Source organism: Etheostoma spectabile, chromosome 11, assembly GCF_008692095.1.
Source record: "Etheostoma spectabile isolate EspeVRDwgs_2016 chromosome 11, UIUC_Espe_1.0, whole genome shotgun sequence".
In the NCBI taxonomy this organism is placed as follows: domain Eukaryota; kingdom Metazoa; phylum Chordata; class Actinopteri; order Perciformes; family Percidae; genus Etheostoma; species Etheostoma spectabile.
Window position 1 is genome coordinate 5,123,171 of NC_045743.1, and position 21,414 is coordinate 5,144,584.

Genomic DNA, 21,414 nt, shown 5'->3' on the forward strand with positions numbered 1-21,414 from the left:
GCAGTATTATACAATTAATCCAATCAGTAGTTATACAAAAGTCTTTAAAATTGGCTTCACATTTAGGAACTGTAACAAAAAACAGCTTTATTGGCCAAGTATGTGCACACACAAGGAATTTGAATTTAACATGACTTTTAACATTAAATCACAATACAACATGTTAGTGATACAAAACTGAATAATATACTATTCTATAATACCATAACTGAAACAGAAAGGAGCAATTTTGCATAATGAGTAGCCTACTTTTCCTTATGATACCTAAGGTACATTTAGCTGATAATACTCATGTATTTTTACTCGACTATCATTTTTAATTCAGGACTGGTAATTCACTTTTCTACTCAAATGCCATGGAGAAACTTGTATTGTATCTCCATCCATGTCCAATTGCCGTTTATTTTGAAACCTGTGAGCGAAAGTGGATCGCACATCCGGTCTAGCTTGAAACGGGTGAATGAGGTGTAGGCACCGAGCGAGGCAGGCAGCTCGCGACAGAAAAACAAACGAGGTTAGGTCGAGCAGTAGAGTCAGCCCATGTTTTAAAAGAAACACAAAGACACAGTTAAACCTAAGGATAGGTGGATTTAAACGGTATTTGTGTCGGTTATACGCGGGCTCAGCTACTTATTGTTCGGTTCTGGTTTGGCGGAGTGTGTCACCGTTTTGCCCGTTCTCACTGGAGTGAGCACTAAGGTAAGCCTGGAACCGCAAATGAACTGTGTAAGTTGGTGCAGTTTGACCGGCTACTTTGCCCACTCAAGCGCTATTTAAACGTCTGTTTTTTTTTGTTTTATTTTCCCACGGAAATTTAAATCGCAAACAATCGTAAAAGTTGGATAAAAACGGTAGCTCACTCGACTCACTTTCTAGATGTGACGCTTGGTCTTTGTCCACTCAGACATTGTGCTGGAACCGCGGGTTGCCTTGCATTTGTTTCGATTAAGCAACACACCCCGAATGCCTTAATTGTTAATTTCTTCAACTAAAACAGGTAGTTGACATGTATTCATTTACCCATTTTGTAAGCTGATATTTACACTGGGTCACTTCTTAAAAGGCCTGTAAGCGCAGGCTACTGTTTTATTATTATTATTTTTTTATCGATACCTCTGTTCTCGAAGACATCTGTTTTGTTTGAATTATTCTTCTAAATGTGCATTCTTTATTTACTTATTTTAAAAAACACAATAGAGCATGTGTTCATCACTAGAGTGCATGGCGTGTCAGAGCTTATTGTTAAAAACGCAATAGCTACACAATGAACCACATTTGCCATAACACCATAGATTGGCGACTGTTGCCACATGCCGAGCTTGTCAGTGTTTCTAGTGGCTCTTCATGGTAACTACACCATGCACCCTTCCCATCAATCCCAAAGGATGATGGGATGCGTTGTATTTTATGACTAAAACATACATTGATATACTTTTTTTTCCTCAAAGACGAGGAGCAATGTCTTTTTATCTCACGTATGCAGTGGCAATGTAATGATTCAGGTTGCTTTAAGGTACAGGCAGCAGTTTTGGGGTGAGGTACACTTTTATGGCACACCTATTGTGCAGACACACCTTCTGTTAAGGGCACCATGGCAACGCACAGGACAAGGTTCACTCAGCAATGACAGGTATGTGGAAGGCAAGTGCAATAATGGACTGTTAGGCCGGTAATACAGTAACTTCCTGTCTTGCATCACAAGTTAAGAAGTCTTGAGGGCTAACGTAATTCAAATGCTTTGCACATTTCAGTATTTTTAAACCAGACTAAAACTAGAAGGGTGACTACTCACTGGATAAGAGGAAACAAAAAAAGCTAGATGTTGTTGTATTTTGGCAGTGGTCAATTGCTGTACTTGAGTACAATTTTGAAGCTATTTTTTACTTTGAGTATTTCTATTTATTGCTAGTTCATACTCCACTACATTTCAGAGGGAAATATTGCACTTTTTCCTTGACTACATTTATCTGAAAGCTTAAGTTATTGCTACTTTTACTTAAGTAAAATGTATAAGCACTTCCTATACTGAGTTGAGATGCAGTTTAAAAAAAATATTGTATTTGGGTTAAGTGGATACCCCGATTTCTCAAAGAGGTTAAAATCAGAGTTCTTACAACCGATAATGAGCCCAACAAGTTGTCAGTCATCTGACGGTTACACTGTTGTACACTGTGACAAGATTGTATAAACGAAACATTAAGTTGGTAAATTTTACCAATTTAGTGATTGGTCTTTGTAATTTTGACAAAGGTCAACCAGAAGAAAAAGCGCCACCTATTGCACCGGAGGTACAGTTACTCCTGTCCTGCTTCCCATTCTTCCCCGCTCATGTACACGGGGAGACACGGCATAACCAATACCCTGCTTACTGCTGGGCATGTAAACGCACACTGACTGCCTTAAGGCCGTTTTATGGTTGTGCTTAAACTACACGCCGTAGCTACGCCGTCTCTTCTACAACGTTGTGACCCTTTCTTGAACTCGTTTCTTTGCATCGCATTTCACCGCAAGAATGCTAGGGGGTGTGTAGTTTCCGGAGCATCAATAGCAAACTCTTTGTTTACTTGTGCGTAGATATGTGCCTCAAGTCACAGACTGTGTGTGTGTGTGTGTGTGTGTGTGGTGGGGGGCGGGGTGTGTGTAATAGAGCGAAGGAGAAGTGATAGAGTGACGGCAATTGTCTTCGAAGCAAGTTGTGACTCTAGAGTCATAGTGAGAGAAACCGTTTGTCTCCCCTGTGCTTTCTGACCAAGGTGGGAAATCTGTAGCAGGAAAAGTTACCCCTCTCCTTGATTTCATGTTGTTTATGGAGAAGGAGAACCAGGAAAACAGTTGGGGGAAATGCAGCGCTACCAAGCCACGGCCAAGCGACATGCGTGGCCACAACGTGTAGTTACATTTTTTGAGAGGTGCACGTCAGGGTACGGCGGGCCGGGTCAGACGCAGAGGGGTCGGTGGGGGTCTGCAGGAGTACACCGTTGATTCTACGCAGAACCATAAAACAACCTTTATTTAAGGTATTTGCCAAGAGGTCAAGACGTGGCCCTTTAAGTTTAATGTAAGTAGTACAAAGCACTTCTCTTCACTTGTTGCTGTATGTCAGTATAGGTGCGTTTACATGCAGTTTAAAAAAACAATTAAATTTGGGTTAAGTCAGTTTCTCAAACTCCATGTAAACACCTTATCCCGGTTAAAATCTGAGTTCTCATAACCCTGTTAACAAACCTAAAGAAGTCCTTCAGTAACCAGGGTATAACGGATGGATCGGGAATTGTGTTTAATGCGGGGCATGCCCGTATTTTAAAATTTCCTCTCCCTCCCCAGAAAAAGCATAGCACGTGACCGTTGCTATAAAACCCAAAAAAGTGTTTTGGGTCGGGAGCAGCGGCCGGGCCTTAATCCCCTGCTCAAAACCCCGCCCACTTGCGTACATCGGGAGAAAGGTAAAAAGAAGCTTTTGCCTCAACAAAAAAAGTGGGGAAGGGAATGAGCCAAAAAAAGGGGCAGCTAACCAACTTTAGGGCCCCTAGCTAGCTTTAAATCCGCTACTGAATTGGGTTAAAAACCACCATCATAATAAAAAGAGTGCCTTCATGGGGGACCCCGCCAAAAGGGTAAAGGGAAAAGATCAATTTTTCTTCACTGGGGAAAAACAAATTTGCTGCCCCTATGGCTGTTTACAAAAAGTGGGTGACTGAAACTTACATTGGGTTTAAAAAAATAACTAAAAATTTTGGAAAAAGGCCGGGCCCGGGTAGTTAGGCGGTTTTGGGTAGCTTGGGCCCTTGGCTAGCTTGGGGTCGCTTGGCTAAGCTTTCTCGGCTTGGATTGGAAAGCCCCGGGTTTGGGTAGCTTGCTCCCCTTGGGATAATTGGGGCCCCTTTTGGCTGCTTTGTTATTCTGACCAATTGTAAAAGTTGGGCCGGAAAATTTTAAACCAAACTAAAGGGAAAAAGTTTCTCAAAGGATTTTTCCAAATTTTCCGCCATTTTTCCCCCCCCAATTTTAAAATGGGGAAAAATTGGGGTAACCGGGGATTCCCGTTAAATGGGGTTTTGACCATATCCGTTTACTGCTGTGGATGTAAACCACTACACCTGAAGTACAGCTTAATGGAAAAAAACCCTTTTTGTTTGCTGAAATTTTAAAATTAGGAACCTTGTTAAATTTTTGCTTCTTTGGGTCCTACAAACAATTCTTTTAATTTAAAACTTTAAAAACCCCTTTAAACGTTTTTAAAATAAACACAATCTCTGGTCCCCGCTTTTTTCCAGTGGGGTTAAAACTGTTTTTTCTCTCTTTAAAACTTTGTAAATTTTTATTTTGTGGGTTTTTTCTGGGGGTTTGGAAAAAATTTAAGGATTTAAATATTGCCTTTTGGGGTTTTTTGTTGGGGTTTGGGATTGTTCAGACCAAATTGGGTTGACTGAGCAACATTTTACAGTTTAAAATAATAAAAGGGGAAGGGCCCCTTTTAGTTTGCAGCATTTTAAGGGGTTTAATGTGGGAATAAATAATACCAAAAAACAACCCCAAAAATGTAACCTTCAAGAAAAAATTAAAAACTACCCCGATCCCCTTTTCCAAATGAAAAGGGGTTTTTAAAACAGGGTTTTAAAACCAAAATTAAAAAAAAGGCTGGGCGGGAAAAATTTGGGGCGGTTTTTCCCTTTGGGTGGGGGTGTGGCCCCAATTAAAACAAAAACAAAAATTAAAAAAATTGCAAGGGCCCCAAATGAATTTAAATTTTCTAAATTTTGTAATTTTTGGGGTTTGGGGAAAACCCATTAAAAATCAAGCCCTTTAGTTTTCCAAGGCCCGTTCTTTTTGTTTAAAATAAACCCCCCTTTAAACCCCCCAAAAAAGGGCACCAACGGAGTGATGCTTCAGGCGACCGTATCAATTAATGGGGAAGGCAAATTGTTTAAAACCACAAAAAGGGGTTTTAAAACCAGCAAATAAACTCAGTCAAGTTTACTGTAGGAGTTAAACCGTTTTGAATGTTATCACTCCATTAAATTACAGAATGATCACAGATTGTTCACTGAACTAGTGTTAGAAAGAAGCTGTCTTCCTTACTGAATAAATAAGAATCGAAGCATTTAAACATTTTCAGCCACATAGATATGGGTTAGAAGGGACCTGCTACCTACTAGTAGGTTCAGAGGCTGTTATCATCTATTCACTTGGTAATCGTTCTCGTTAAGGTGTTTTGGACCCCTTCAGGTGTCACTATTTAATGCTATGGGAGCCCTGTTGTTAATTCAAACAAAATGAACGTTACTTGGTTTTTCATAATGGAAAATTGACAATCAAAAATCAAGATTAAGGAAAAATATATTGATATTACTAAAATTCCCTATAGCAATATGTCTAATTGTACTACCACATGTAGTAATTACCATCATACCCAGGCTGATTTAAAAAAAACTGTTAATGCCTGACTTTGATTACATAGGCTGCACCTTACAGTGCCATTTTCATTGGTTTGGGTTTGTAAGTATTTTACTTGTGACTAATGAACACATGGTAACAGATTTCAGGGAAATAAAATGTATACTTGTGATATTTCCCAATTGCCCAAGTTGATGTATTGTTATGCATGAAAGCAGTGTCTAATATAATTTATTTGTTCTCAAAATACAGATTTTTAGGGAGGCCAAATATGAATTGGGACACACATTTGTAATTTACTTTGCCAGTTTGACTCACATGAATGAACAGATAAACAAGGTGGTGTTGCAGGCTAGGTTGGGTGTTACTTGTAGAAGCAAAGTATCATCTCTATATGTTATTTCTTTCTGTTTTTGGTTTTGGTTGATTTGGTTTTGACTGACATTGTTTGCAGCTGAATTTCTTCTCTTTAATTTGTTGGCTTCTCAAGTCAAATACTTAACAAACAAACAAGTAATTTGAGTCACATCTTTACAGACGACATAATAAGCCAAATCCTCTTTCTTCTTTATGTGATTGCACAGTTATGAGCTGAGACTGATTACTGTGCTCGTCTCTCTCTCCTATATAATGCTTAATGTCCTTACACACTCTAAGTGATTAAATGTCAAACAGGTCCTATACAGTGTTTTGTTAATCTATTGTTTTGAGTAGGAGTTGTGGGAAAATAATTTAACAAAAATATTTTATGAACTATCATAACTTTACATGACTCTACAGAGCCCTCTGCACTGGACTTAAGCGAACATTTGCTCTCTTTCCCCTTTCCCCTTTCTCTTTCCCCTTTTGATATTGTCATCCATGCGTCCCTGCGCATAGCGCCACCCAAGACCATTGTGATTGGTTTAAAGAAATGCCAATGAACCAGAGCACTTTTTCCTATTATCCTGGAATGTTGCGTGGGCTAGCCAGACTTTCCTCTGCAGCGCGGTGGTGGTAGGTCTGGCAATGTGAGACTCCTGAAACAGTGACAGACGGTCATCAGAGTTGATTATCACAGTTTATCAGAGTCCAGAGGAGACCGTAGTTTTCATAGTGAGTGAAAATGTGATGTGAGATGCACATTGCAAAATGTTTTATGTATCTGGAATTGTTCATTAGCTTGCCGTGATATCTTTAAAGCTGAACGGACTCACAGTAAAACTACTAAAAATGCGATATAATGTTAGAGGATACTAACATTATATCCCCCCCTCCGCTGCTGAAAAGAAATCTTTAAAAATAGAATTGGTAGTTAAAAAATTTGATATCAATTTTAAGACTAGGTGAAACATAGGTCTTTTTATTTGAAGGTTTGCGCTATGAGTAAAAGGAAGTTATTTCATGACTCTTAAGGAGTTTCTCTTGGAAAGTGAACTTTAATCCTTGTGTTGTCTTCCCATCGACCTGCAACTTTTTGTTTTTCTGGGCCAAAATTTTGACAATTTTACGTTTTTTTTCCTACACTTTTCTCAATGATTTTATAGCTTGTTTTTCCAATTCTTTTGTCACTTTTATTATGTTTTTGTAGTTTGTTTTTAACAAGTTTTAAACGGGTCAATTTAACCCCGAGGACAACAGGAGGGTTAAATGTATGTCACTTTAAAACACTTAATCACAGCTTGGTGTTTTAGACTCATTAAAAGTTTTTTTTATGTTTACGTGTATTGTTTGCCTACATCAGGAAATCCTGATCTCTTTAGGAGAGGAGAAGGAATTAATAAGTGCAGGCACAGATGGGCAGTCAGGAGACATAAAACGATACTCACAAAGAGTTGTTAGTGAGATAAAGGTCACCCTATTGTCATTGTAATCATCTGTAATCTGGGGAATGGGTGGCCATTAAACTGACTGAACATTTATGACAATGGACCCCCTTTCTATGACCCATGATCTAGGAAGACAAAACATTGTGTGTGCTACTATTAAGCAGAAGCCACACAATGGCCTTTAAACATTATGTCCTTTTTTAAAGAAAATTTATGTTTTTGTGTTTTAAAAGTTGAATATATATCTTCCTGGTATTGTTAAAAATTCCCTTCACACCACTTTGCTGCAGCGCAATAAGGTATTTAATTGTTATTATTTTTAGCAGCATATCTCCAGGGATGGCAATCTCGCTCAGCATGCAATTTTGAACAAATTCTCATGGTGAGTGTGAATCCTGAGGGTTTTGGCGATTCCCCTTACTTTTCACCATTATTCTTTGAAATATCTCAACATCTACGTGATTGTCTAGCACAGCATTTTGTACAGACATTTGCAGTTCCCACATGTTACATCTAACTTTGGTGATCCTTTGTCTTTTTTGTTAGTGCCATCATAAGATTATGTGATTTTTGAGTCAAATACTTAACAAATATTAAATGGATTGTCATGAAATGTGGTTAATACAATCATCTTCCCCTGACAGTACGGTGACTTGTCGACTATATGACAGCAAGTCGCTTGGATATGACACAATTGTTATCCAATTTTTTTTTTCCAAAAATGCCTGCTACAGAGCCACAATGTGAGATACAAGGCAATGGATCCTTTTATACATTGTTGTGTTTCTTAGAAATAAACAATGAACAACTGAAGTTTTAAATGCTTCAGATGTAAAGTTATTCGTTGTCAAAGTGACACCAAAATGAATGGCAGTCAATGGAATGCTAACAGCGGGTGAGTGCTTGGTAGCATTAAAGTGGCGCCATATGAGCTAAGTTTTGTGGACAATCGCTTACCCCTTTGGTTGTATGAATTGTAAAGTGATCCCCTGAAATTTCATCTAGCACGATCATCAAGCCCAAATATTAATTTGCCCATACATTGGTTCATGACCAATTACTTGCAAAAATAATAACAATCAGCTGTACTTTCTGTTTATGTTACCATGCTTACATGCTAAAGTAAGGTGGTGACACTGGCAACCATTACCTGCTTTACATCTCCATGTAAACATTTTCATTGTGAGCCTTTTGGCACGCTGATATAAGCCTTCTTTAGCTCAAAGAACCACTGTGTCTAATATAGCCTCTCAGAGCTGCTATTGAGACTCTTAGTCTTGTTTACATCTGTTTTAAAAACACATTATCCCACCATGAGTGGATGTCTCTTTTGTCTGTAATTCATACTTTAGATTTTCCATGACTTTTTTTTTTGTTGCTTCGTATCGGTACTTTAGGGTTTCAGTTGTCTCCCCTGAGTGCTTTCTTTTTGTTCCTTCAGTTTGTCCAATCTCTCCTCCTTGTCCTTTGTCTCTGTCATCACCTATGTCCTCCGCCACCCGGCTTGAGTTCCTAATTCATGCCCAACAACTGAACTAACAGGCTGTTGGCTCCAGTGCCCTTGTGTCACCACTGGGCACTGGGCCTAATCCTTCTCTGGGCCACGGGGGGGGGGCAGGACGTAGTACAGTGGTACAGTATCTCAGCCTTACACTCTTGGGGAGTAACACTTTGATGATTATACAAGTTAATGAAAACAGATTTCTGCAAAGGACTATGAATATGTAATGCTGTTAATGTTTCTTTATTAATGTATCATACAATAGATGAGATTTGGGGAGCGGGGGACTGTAAACCTGAGGTCTTCAGGGAGATTACTTTGGTGATTTTGATTCCTCCTCCCTTAACAAAGAAGCGTAACCATACATTTATAAACAGGCTGCAGAACTGCTCTTTAAATCGTAATCAAGAAGCCACAGCTCCCCCACACTGTCCTTCAGTGTGTATGGGGTTTGTATTACATGGCAGAAAATTGGTACTTCAGGCTATGAAGAGAGACAGAGTGACACTTCATAGGAGAGTGTAAACTTTGGACAAAAGTTCAGGACATTAGGTTCCACAACACAAACAAACACACAAGTAAAAATGTAAGATTAAAAATGATTGGAGATGAACAGAGTTCTATTAAATGAAAACTGAACAGTTTTATTGTTTAAATTTTTGTAAAATTTTTGAAACCTTTTGGAAATGAAAAAGAACACTGAGAAAAGGGATGCCGGACACCCTGTGTTGGCCACCGGGGAAAGAAAAGATAATTGCAGCTGGCTGTGGAATAGTTTAGGTTTTTTTTAAAAATTTCAGTGAACTGTTTTAAACCCTTAAAACTTCCAATACCCCCAGTTTCCCTTTTTAACCATGTATAGCAAAAAATAGATGTACAAACCCACTTTTTAATTAAACATGTTTTATCCCACTTTATTTTAAAAACTATTACTACCCCCATTATTAAATCAATTTCTGTGCACACCCATTTCAAAAAAGGCCGAGCGGGGATGAGAGTTTGGGAAAAAGACGCGAATCTTTCGGCTTATTCCCCTTTGCAAAGTCAAAAGGCAATCCTGTTGTGTAATTTTTACCACTAAAGTCTTTGAACCAACAATGATTAACGATAATCAAAAAATTGATAAAAAACAAAGTGAATCAACATGGCTATCGTTTTTTTTTTCAAAAAAAAACCGCAAAAATAGCCGGCATCTCACAAATGCAAAGATTGGAAGCTTTTGGATATGACAAATTTTTTCTAAGGATAAAGGCCAATGCTGCCTAACACTAAAATTTCCCTGTTTGGTAGGCACAGTTTTAATCACTTTTGGGTGCACCTAAAAAATTATTGCAACGGAAAAAATGGTTGGTTGCATCCCACAAAAAATGTATGGGCCCAAAATAGGTATTATTTGTTTGATGGATTGCAATCCATTTTTGGTTGTGAAGGCTGTAATTTCCCCCAATGACTTCGTTTTGGTTGGATGTTCTGGCTCGACAAAATTCTTTGGTAAATTTTTTCCCATGTTTTTTCATCGGGGAGCATAGACCGTTACAGTCTAGAGTAAAAGCATAATTGCAAAGGGGGGGTGTTTAGGCCCCCTCTTTCACGGGGTCACAGTCTTACAGCAGTTCCCCCCCCAGTCAAAGCATCGGTGGTGGGGCAGCAATTTAAAACCACCCGTCGAAGAAAAGTATGCAAGTAACTTTTTAGCAGCTCGATAAAAACATGGCATACATCAAAAGACGGTAGCTAACTTTTTGGGTTTGGGTTCCCTGTCTTTTATTAGGGGCAATAAATCAAAATTTTAAATATTTATAGTATATAACGTTTTATAACATAAGCGACCCACCCGCAACAACGGACTTTTCCCTAGACACCCCCCAGACCCCCCGGGTTTAAAGCCCTTCAAACCAAAAAAATAATACAGGGAAAGGGAAATTTTTCACTTTATTGCTCTGGATATGAGGCCCATGCTTTTTTGGGGGCTGATTTTTAGAACTTGAATAAACCCAAAGGGCACTACACCATCGATTGGACAACCCGGAAAAAAAGGGACTCAAGAGAAAATAAAAAGAGTTTAAACAAAAACAGCAAGGCCTGATCTTTACCCCAGTATTTTTAAATATACAGAAATTTTTAAATGGACATCCTTTTTTTTTAAAAGTAAAAAATTTAAAATAAAGTTATGTTCCAGCCCCGAAGCCCAACCCCCCTATGTTCAGCCCCTCAGTGCGAGGACATGCACAAACGCTGATGCGCGTCAGAGCCGACAGACGAGCATTTTAGTGCAAAATAATTAGGTCAAAAGTTAAATATACCGCAAATAGCCACCCGGACAAGTCTGGGACAGCACAATTAGAATTAACGGCCCCCCCCCCCGTCTTTTTTTTGCGAAAATTTTAGGCTTTTAGTCGACCCATTTTTTTTTGGTGTTCACAGCCCCATTGTACCCAGCCTTTAACATAGGGGGGTAGGGAACGAAACGATCGGTAAATTTAGAGTTTTGCCTTTGGCTCAGCCGGGCGAAAAAAGGAATGAAAAAACCCCCCCACTGGCCCGGTCTCCGACCAATCTCCCCCTCCATTGTCCCCCCTTTTTTGCGAAAGGGCCCCAAGGGATTTAAAAATTTTTCTTGGGGGATGGGTCATTCCCCACCCGAAGAAGGCCTCTATCGGTTTTGCTGAAACCATGGCCTCAGTTTAGAAATGCGGAGCCTCCTCCGCCTTCCATTTTGCTGAAACCGATCCAGGGGTGTGAAGGTCACAGACCCTGTGCATCGGCCACGATCTCAAAAGCAGAAGAGATCTTGAGCCCCCCGAAAGCAACCCCCCCCACCCCGATAGCCTCGTATCCGTTAAAATATTTCAAAAGGATTGGTGAAAGGACCGGCGGAGGGACCTACCCGAAAAAAGGGCCGTTTTGCCGAGAAACCCGGACACAGCTTCCCCTTTTTTATCAGAATTTTGGGGGCCCTGAGAAGGGACCCCCTTGCCCCCCACTTCCGCCCCCCCACAATCTCCCAGGGGGACCCGGTCTAGCCTTCTCAATCCCAAAAAACATGTGATGGTTGGGGATACTCCCGGCCCCCCCAGGATCCCTTTCGAGAGAAAAATTTGATCCCTTTTCCACACCAGGACGGAATCCCCTTTGTTCCCCTTAACCCCGGGGTTTACAACACCGGCCCCCCTTTTCCCGCACTTGGGGAAAACTTTACCATGAGGCTGACCCCGGGTTTCCACTTCTTAGGCATGTCCCCCGATTCCAGCAAATTTTTAAAAAGGGGTCAAAACCCAAAATAACCCCCCCAACCCCAAAATTTAGCATTTTGGTTTGGGTCTCTCATCCCCAGGGCTTTGCCCCTGTGGAGTAGTTTAATCCCTCAGCGCTTCCCCCGGGGGAAATTGACAACAATGATGGCTTGCTTGTCTTATAATGTCAAAAGTCATCCTTTATTGGATTTTCTGTTACTCTTGAAAGATTAATTTATTATTTGAGTTTGTTCCATCATGGTTTCAGCAGAGGCTTCGGCAGGCCCTTCATGCTCTAATTGATTTAATTAAGTGGACGTTTTCCCCTTTGGCTGTGCTGATGCACAAACCGCTGGACATGCAGACAAACACTGAGTTATCTCACCCAGAGCACAAGCTTTGGTTATCTTCATTTCACAGAATGATCCATGTTCCAAGTTCCCCTTAGTGCATCACAGCCCATGTTACATGCATCCCTCTGCGGTTGAGCCTCATTAACAATCTCTCATCATTCTTGTGGACGCTTCCAAAGTCTAATGATTAATTTTTTAAGGGGTTTCACATGCTGCTCAAAATCTGTGATGGGCAGATGTTTTTATTTTTTTAAATTTTAATTTCTTCAAGGTAGTAATTTTAACATATTATCTGTCCCTGCAAATTGAGGTAGGGCTGCACGATATTTTGCGCATGTGCACATTGCATTGCAATAGTCACATCGCAGGACGTTGCAATATTGACGCTAAAACTATTTTGCTGCTTGATAGAAAAGTAAACTTTCCCCGTTGTCCTTTACATGATCGTTACTGGCTGCCCTTCCCCCTTAAGACAGGTAGCCATGTGGGCAGCGTCTGTATGTGATGTAACGTTAGTCCAACGGGGATTATTGTACTGGGAATTGAGGCTCTCTGTGCGTCACACTGCGCAGACGCTTAAACCAATCTAGCCCGGTTAAGGTGTATACATGTAGGAATAACCCAGTTCCTGAAGGAGTTCCCTATTATTAACTAAATTTTTCTGAACCATATAAGAGACAGATAATAATAGCAGTGTGCAAAATAAGTGGACTAAAAGTATTTTTTTAATGTGTCAGATACAGATTTAATCAACATTACACATCTTCTGCTGTTCATTTCATTTTTAGATTTTAGTCACAGGCCAAAAATAAAAAAAAAACTATCAAATCCTAAGGCCCGAAATTGACATCAATAGAGGTTGGTCATGTAGTGTTATGTTTATAATGGTTGTGTTTCTATAAGTGTAGTACTAGAGTGTTGTTGTTGTAGTAGTAGTAGTAGTAGTAGTAGTAGTAGTAGTAGTAGTAGTAGTAGTGCTATATCAACACGGCAGCATGTTTTAACAACAATGACGAATTGAGCACTTTTGTAGCATCTTCAGCTTTGAAGTATATAACAGAAGACAATTTTGAAGAGGTCCAGTGAATCTATTCGGAGTTGTATCTATGTGACTGACTGTACCGTCATTTTCGGTGAGGACTCGGAGTTTCAGCTACTGATTTCCCTGGTTAGCACACCTTTAATCAGGCATGGATCAGTGCAGTAGGCTTGTTTGTGCATTATTTTAAATCCAACAATTTGCAACTCTCAGCTCTCTGGGCCACATGGGGTGAAAACCTCTGCGTTACAGGATCTATAAGCATGCACCGGATGGCCAGTTGCTTATTTAAAATTAAAGTATTGTATTTTCCTCATGACATTCCCTCGAGAACAAACACATTGATGACATTGGTGACTGAAGCTTTCAGAGAGACATTTTTCTAACTAATTTCCCTAAAGATAATTATGAAATCTCTGTGATTAAGGGAAAGGCCCAAACTACACACAGAGGATAAAACAGTGCAAGCGTCTTAAGAGTAATGTGTGGGTTTGGGTGAGAGAGTGAGTTGGTGTGTGTCTAATATTTTATGTATTTTTTTTAAAATATTCATTCATCAGAATCATGTATAATGACAAATTATTCTGATGAATGAATATTATAAAATAAAAATTAAAACGGACGGTCAGCCATGTTATGATTGTTGCTGTTTCATAGTCTGTCCACCAGAGGGCGCTTTACAACGTCCCTGTTGGCAACACTTACTATTATAATTTTTTAATTGGGTTTTTGTTCAATGGCCTTTAAGTTTCATATCTTAAGTTTGTATTTTTATACAATTTATTTATCAGAAGTTGATGTTCCTCTGTTCTGTTGTGACAAAACAAATTATTATCATATTTTAGAGAAGACTCATAAACAACTACAAATAACTCCTGTTAGGGAAATTTGTTTATGTTTGTTACGCGTTTCTGTATGTTTTAATATTTTCTTAATATACCGTATATTGACTGATATATTGGAATATCGGATTTTTAATCAGCTTTAAAAATCCTTTATCTGTCAGGCTCTAGTGTGTATCCTGGGACATGCTATGGGGGGATTAAATGGATGGAATTCAACTCTTGTGAAAACCTGCCACCAGCTCTGCTGCTTCTACAATGCAAAACAATGTTGTCAGAATTACCAAAGAGCAAGACGAGACACAGTAAAGAACAGCCAAGTGATAGTAGCTGCATATCTGAATCGAAGACCTCACAACCGGTAGTGTGTGCAGGGACATCTATTATTATTATTAGATGGTAATATTTAATGATCTGCTCAACATTAGACCTGCATGAACAAACCCAACCCTCTCATTTGTCTGAATAAGGCTCTCTCTTTTCTGTTAATGCAGGGTCATCGTCCACACGATATAACCTAGCTCATTGTATGTAAGCTCACAGTCCTGGTACATTGCTCTGTAATGGAAACCCCATATTTCTACTGTTTAATTACCTTGTGATTGTTGTGACAAAAGAAAAGATAATTGTCAAATCCTGTTTCATAGTATTCGGTGTGAAGTGTTTTGCCACCTGACAAGCCTTATATATCACTTTGAAATTGCATTTGATTGTCAGACTAGTACCTGAAGCAACATGCTCATATAAAAAAGGAGTAGCTTTTCTGTCTCTAATCTGCAGCTGGTGTGTTTACAAAGAAGTCCCCAGAGAAATGGCTTTTAAAATGTGTATGTGTCCCACATTCTGGATCCACAGATTTAATGTGTTTTTCTTCAATATTTACTTTTATTGTCCGTTATACCATTTTTGTGATGTCCTGCTATCCTGTGGTAATGTTTTGATTCTCAATTGACATATTTTCACACCATTATGATTATGTTGCATGTCCTTGACCTGTAAAATAACTAGTTTACAACTGTATCATATTAGCTGTAGTAGACTCTTGGTATTTTTTTATTTTAAATGGTTCATCCCAAGGTCATATCACATCTAAGTGTGACAACTGAAAGTGAAAGAACCGCACTAACTGCATAGAGAATGTTCAATAACTTGCAAAAGTCATACATCCTCTCTGATTACTTGCATTTTGATACCTGATACATCGTTTTATTTCTTAAGGCAGATTATCACCAGTTCATGTGTTTTTGAACGTTTAGGCTATGAAAATGTTATGTCTTTATTTGTTCTGAAATCTGCTGCTTTTGCGTGCTTGGGAGTTAATTCAGTTGCTGAATAGAGCAATATGATAGGCCTCCTCTAATGCATTTGTGCCCTTTCTCTCGTACACGCACACACACGGCTGCAGCTGAAGGAAATCCTGCTTTATTTATGAGATGTATGGCTCAGAGGGCCACAGAGTTCTCCTGAGAATTCAAGACTGCACACAAACATGTCCTGTGGATTCTCTTCTTTCTTGCGCCGCACAAACACATATATACACACGCACACATACACACACACACGTACATGCATGCATGCGCACACACACACAAAATCATATACACTTGCTGCACAATATCTATTTACCTTATCTGCCTTTTTGGCTTGGCAGAATAACAGTTTGAGTGTGAATTCAGTCTTCCTCAGCATGGCATGGAGAGCTGCCGGCCGAGGCTTGCTGAATGTGGTGCTGTAGTGTTTTATGTGGCAGCAGTTCAGTGGAAGGAGTGATATCATCTGCATGTTAGAGAAGCAGGAATGCCATCCTATGCTCCGGAAGCACTAAATCACTGCAGTGGCATTCAGATGTATCGTAAAATGTCAGGTTAAGAAATCCCAGAGTGCAGAAAACCATAATAGAAACCGGAGAGCTGAGAGGGTGAGAAGAAGTATCTAAATTGTTTAAATTGTTTAAACCAAAGCATTGGCCAGAGATGAACATGATGGCCCTTTTTGACCCTCAATTGAAGGCAAAACAGAAACCTAAGTTCATTTAGCCAGGTGTTATATTCCTTGTGTTGGAATTTTGGCATGTAAAGTTAGAGGCTAAGTTGATAACACATATTCATCTTTTTAAAATAATCAGCATTCATTAAAATTCTTTATTAGGAATAACCTCTTGAGATGTAGCATCTCGTTTTTGAGGGGGTCCTTGAAGGAAAGAAAATACAGTACATTCACAATTAGACAAGGCAATTAACAAAACAACTTGAGGGGACTTAAAAAAAAAAAAACATACATCACAAACATATACACATACTGACAGAAAAAAAGACAAAAGCTCACCATCACACCAAAACCACCCATAACCTCCCCAGTCCAACCATTACATATAAGACAATAAACAGTTAAGGTCATTAATATAGACAGTTGATAAAAGAATACAAAAAAAAAAAAAAAAAAATCAAACATAAGTATCAAGTATGCAGAAAACAGTTGCAGCATGTATGCAAATAATTAGGAAGAGAAATCTTAAACTGGTGAAAAGAGGAGATAGCTTTAAAAGACGTTGGTAAACCATTCCAATCGGAAGGGGCTTTAAATTTTAAGGCTCTCCTTCCAATTTCTTTGGATATATGTGGTACGGAGAAGGAAAGATGGTTAGTGTCTCTTAGGGTATAAGATGATCAATATAGGATCAAGTCTTGTTTCAGATAAGATGGTTAGTTTGAAAAAATGCTATCTGAAAGAAACAAACTTCAACCAATGAAACTGACGTTGAGCATTTAGCGAAAGAAGATTCAATGACTGATACATCTGATGAGGATGCATTCAACACCTCAGAACAAATCTGCAGAGACTATTATAAATCACATTCAGAGGTTTAAGGTTGGTTTTGGCTGTTTTCTGATAAACAAGATCCGCATAATCAATTATAGACAACAATAATTGAGTAATAATTTTTAATCTAATTTGTTTTATAAAACAATTAATTGAGCAATATAACATTCTTAAGCTACAGTTTATTTTTTTTCAAAATATATATATATAATATGAGGTCTGAGGTCTGAAAGTAATTTGGGAGTTGAGCCAAAGGTCCAGATATTTAAACTCTTCAACATTCTCTAGAGGTGTACCATCCAGAAATTTAACATCAAAAGAGTATTTTGCTAATAGAGTGCAGATCTAGTTGCAAAAAGCATGCTATAAGATTTCTTTTTATTCAATAGAAGCATATTAGAAGATTAGAACCATGTTTGAATACGATTGAAATCAAACTGAAGTGAGGTTTGAATCTCAGATATTTCGTGTTTAGATGTGTACATAACTGTGTCATCTGCACATTGATGAATCTGGCTGCCTAAGCATATTTTGGATAGATCGTTTATAAAAATGGCAAATAAAAGTAAAATAAAAACAAATTATTCTAGACTGGGAGAGAACAGCATTAAGACACACTTGAAGATATGCATTAAACCAGAGAACAGCAGATTTGAAAAGACCAATAGCATATAGTTTATCAAGAGAAATGATTGACCGCGCAAACACCTTAGTGAAGTCAATAAAAATTGCACCAGTAGACCTGTTATCTTGTGCAGAAAAAATATCATTGGTAAATAAAGTAAGGGCTGTTGTTGTAGAGTTATTAGTTCTAAATCCAGATTGATTTGGAGTCAAGATGGAGAAGTTATTAAAATATTTAGACAGTTGCATAAAAATAAGCTTTTCAAAAATCTTAGCTAAATTACTGGTTATGGAGATTGGCCTAAAATTGTTAACATCAAGTGAGTCACCACCTTTGTGTAGTGGTGTTACTTTCGCTAATTTCCACATTAAGGAAACTACGCAAGTGGAAAGTGATAAATAAATCAGCCTTGTGAACCTGCAAGAGATGTGACCCATGGCCAGAATATGATAGTTCATACAAATGCAGCGCAGTGATGAAGTAGACATTTCATACACACGACGTGTGCAACTGTGCTAACCCGCCATTCGAAGCCCTCCACAGCCCTCAGCTTTACAGAGCTTTGTAGTTAGTTTTAGTTCACTGTTAAGTTGTCCGGCCCACATTTTTACTGTTTTGGTCCACTGTCCCCACTCTCATAGTGCGGTTTTAGGCAGGCAGCTGTTTTCAGCACGGCACTACTATACACCACCTGCTCAGCTCCAAACCGCAGACAGACAGTTACTAACTGGTGAACATAGTTAGCATTTAGCAGCTAAAGAGCAGATATTTCTCTCAGGAGTAAAACACGGAGCTAAAAGAGAGTGAATATTGGACTTACATTCATCAGGTGGCATTAAATCTAAATACATGATAATTTTGCTTCCTAAATTGTTGAACTATTTCTTTTTTCCTCTACTTTTTGTTTCTGAAACAATTAGGAAAAGAAAATAAGAAGAGGAAAAGAATAATAGTCACCCCTCTTACTTTTGGGTGGTTATTTATTATACTCATTCACATAATGTTTTTCTACTGGCTGATGTGAATGTCAGTTCTGATGCTGTGAAAGAGTGAAGGCATACAGCGATCTTATGCAGTGTCTTGTTCAGCTAATGTTGAAACATGGCTCTCAAGAACTAACATGTGTGTAGCTCATCCATGAATACATGGAAAAGAGATGTAGCTTGACTTAAAGAGTTTGACTATGCCATTTCTGTTTTTGACATACTGTTCTGTCTCCCTGTGGTTCTGACATCACCACGAGGTTATATAACATAGACAAACAAACATGCGGGATACCAAGCAGGATATTAGTAACTCTCTGCTCATGCTCCTCAGGAAGAGTTCCCACATGTCTTTGAAAACCTGGATAAATTTAGACTAGCCTATGTTTTTTTAGTCAGTCGTGGAAAATAACAGTCCCTCATGGAAAATAAATAACATTTTAAAATGTCCCAGGAAATGTTTTCTTTCTTGAAAATATTTGAATAATTTTCTTCATCTCCATTCTCACCATCCATGTCCTTGTGAAAGATCACGTTAGGTTTGCTGATGTTTTGTGACACTGTAACTCATAATCATCTGAACAATTAGTTGATTAGTTATTAGTTAATCCGCAGACAATTTAACATTCTCTATTTTCTTAATAAATTCATTGTTTCAGTTGATTGTCATTGCAATGGACATTCAGTAGTTCCGGGTTCTCAAATGTGATAAAAGTGTGATGTGATGGATACTTCTCGTTGCCTTGATATACTAATGTCTTTTGGTTTTGGACTGTGTTTTGGGGAAAAAAAAGTAGCAATTTGATTATGTCATGTTGGGATCTGGGAGATTACAGTGGGCATTTGTCTCTATTAAACTATTAAACATTTCATCCACAAAAACAATTAATTCATTCACTCAAGAGAACACTTGGCAGATTAATTGATTAAGAATTTTTTTTTATTTAACCTTTATTTATCCAGGTAAACTGTTTGAGAACCTATTCTCATTTACAAACATGACCTGGCCAAGAGGCTACAGAAATAAGTAGGAACATACTGTACAACTTTGCATAGTCAAACACATGACACATAGAACAAGCAACCGAATTTAAAAAAAAAAAAAAGTTGTTTTATGACTCTGCCCCCATCATTATCTAACATTTAGTCCACTTTTTAGCCATTTAGTTTAAGACAATCACTGCACAATTCTTTGTCATGGTATTAGACTGGAGACCTACCTCCTGCACAGCTTCTGTGCAAGCCCCTATAGGTGTGAAATCACTCTTAGTAGGACATCATTTACATTATTCGGTTTGTCTATTCCACTTTAAATCTTGTTCTTGTTTGTGGCACAGACTATTGAAATATTAATTGTGACTGTCTAGTCAACAGTTGACTATATGTAAATAATCCACATCTGTACTTGGGTGATGATGTTTTCAGGCGCTCAACAGGTCTGCATTGCATTGCACCATTTTTTCTGCATTGCTCATGCTACATGAGTCAGTACTCTCTGGGGTACCTCACCTGATCAAAGAGAATAATTCAGGTCCATAGCCGAGGGAGCAGTAGAGAGAAGAGCGATTGAGCAGAAGGTACAAAGAGGAGGTAAAGCTTGAGCTGGGATAGAGTCAACAGTGGTTTGTGTGTTTTACACCATTTTGTTTTAGACTATTTTTGTACTGAACTTCTGCATGAGCTAACTTTATTTTACAACATATTTTTGCAATGTATCTTGAGAGTAGGTAGTTTTAAAACAAAGTTGGCAGTAACTTATTCCTTATACAGTATAGGGTCATCACCAGTACACCTTGCATATTCATTACATATGAAGCGCATATATATATATATATATATATATATATATATATATATATATATTATATATTAGTGGCTTGAGAAAGTTCACAAACCCAGGGTAAAGTTTATTAAAAGAGGAATTAAAAAAATATATAATATATGTTTTTATTATATATATATATTATATATATATATATATATATATATATATATATAATATATACACTCACCGGCCACTTTATTAGGTACACCTGTCCAACTGCTCGTTAACACTTAATTTCTAAGCAGCCAATCACATGGCGGCAACTCAGTGCATTTAGGCATGTAGACATGGTCAAGAGAATCTCCTGCAGTTCAAACCGAGCATCAGTATGGGGAAGAAAGGTGATTTGAGTGACTTTGAACGTGGCATGATTGTTGGTGCCAGAAGGGCTGGTCTGAGTATTTCAGAAACTGCTAATCTACTGGGATTTTCACGCACAACCATCTCTAGGGTTTACAGAGAATGGTCCGAAAAAGAAAAAACATCCAGTGAGCGGCAGTTCTGTGGGCGGAAATGCCTTGTTGATGCCAGAGGTCAGAGGAGAATGGCCAGACTGGTTCGAGCTGATAGAAGGGCAACAGTGACTCAAATAACCACCCGTTACAACCAAGGTGGGCAGAAGAGCATCTCTGAACGCACAGTACGTCCAACTTTGAGGCAGATGGGCTACAGCAGCAGAAGACCACATCGGGTGCCACTCCTTTCAGCTAAGAACAGGAAACTGAGACTACAATTTGCACAAGCTCATCGAAATTGGACAATAGAAGATTGGAAAAACGTTGCCTGGTCTGATGAGTCTCGATTTCTGCTGCGACAGTCGGATGGTAGGGTCAGAATTTGGCGTCTACAACATGAAAGCATGGATCCATCCTGCCTTGTATCAACGGTTCAGGCTGGTGGTGGTGGTGTCATGGTGGGGGGAATATTTTCTTGGCACTCTTTGGGCCCCTTGGTACCAATTGAGCATCGTTGCAACGCCACAGCCTACCTG

General features: G+C 38.7%; 1 protein-coding gene across 1 annotated transcript in view; it reads left to right on the forward strand.

Annotated features, from left to right (window-relative positions):
• The first annotated feature begins 436 nt into the window (after positions 1-436).
• The window catches only part of nck2a (NCK adaptor protein 2a), a 44,981-nt gene continuing 24,003 nt past the window's right edge, over positions 437-21,414 (forward strand). The window contains exon 1 of the mRNA XM_032529232.1: positions 437-699. The gene's annotated coding sequence lies outside the window, so the exon portion shown is untranslated. The remainder of the gene's footprint in view (positions 700-21,414) is intronic.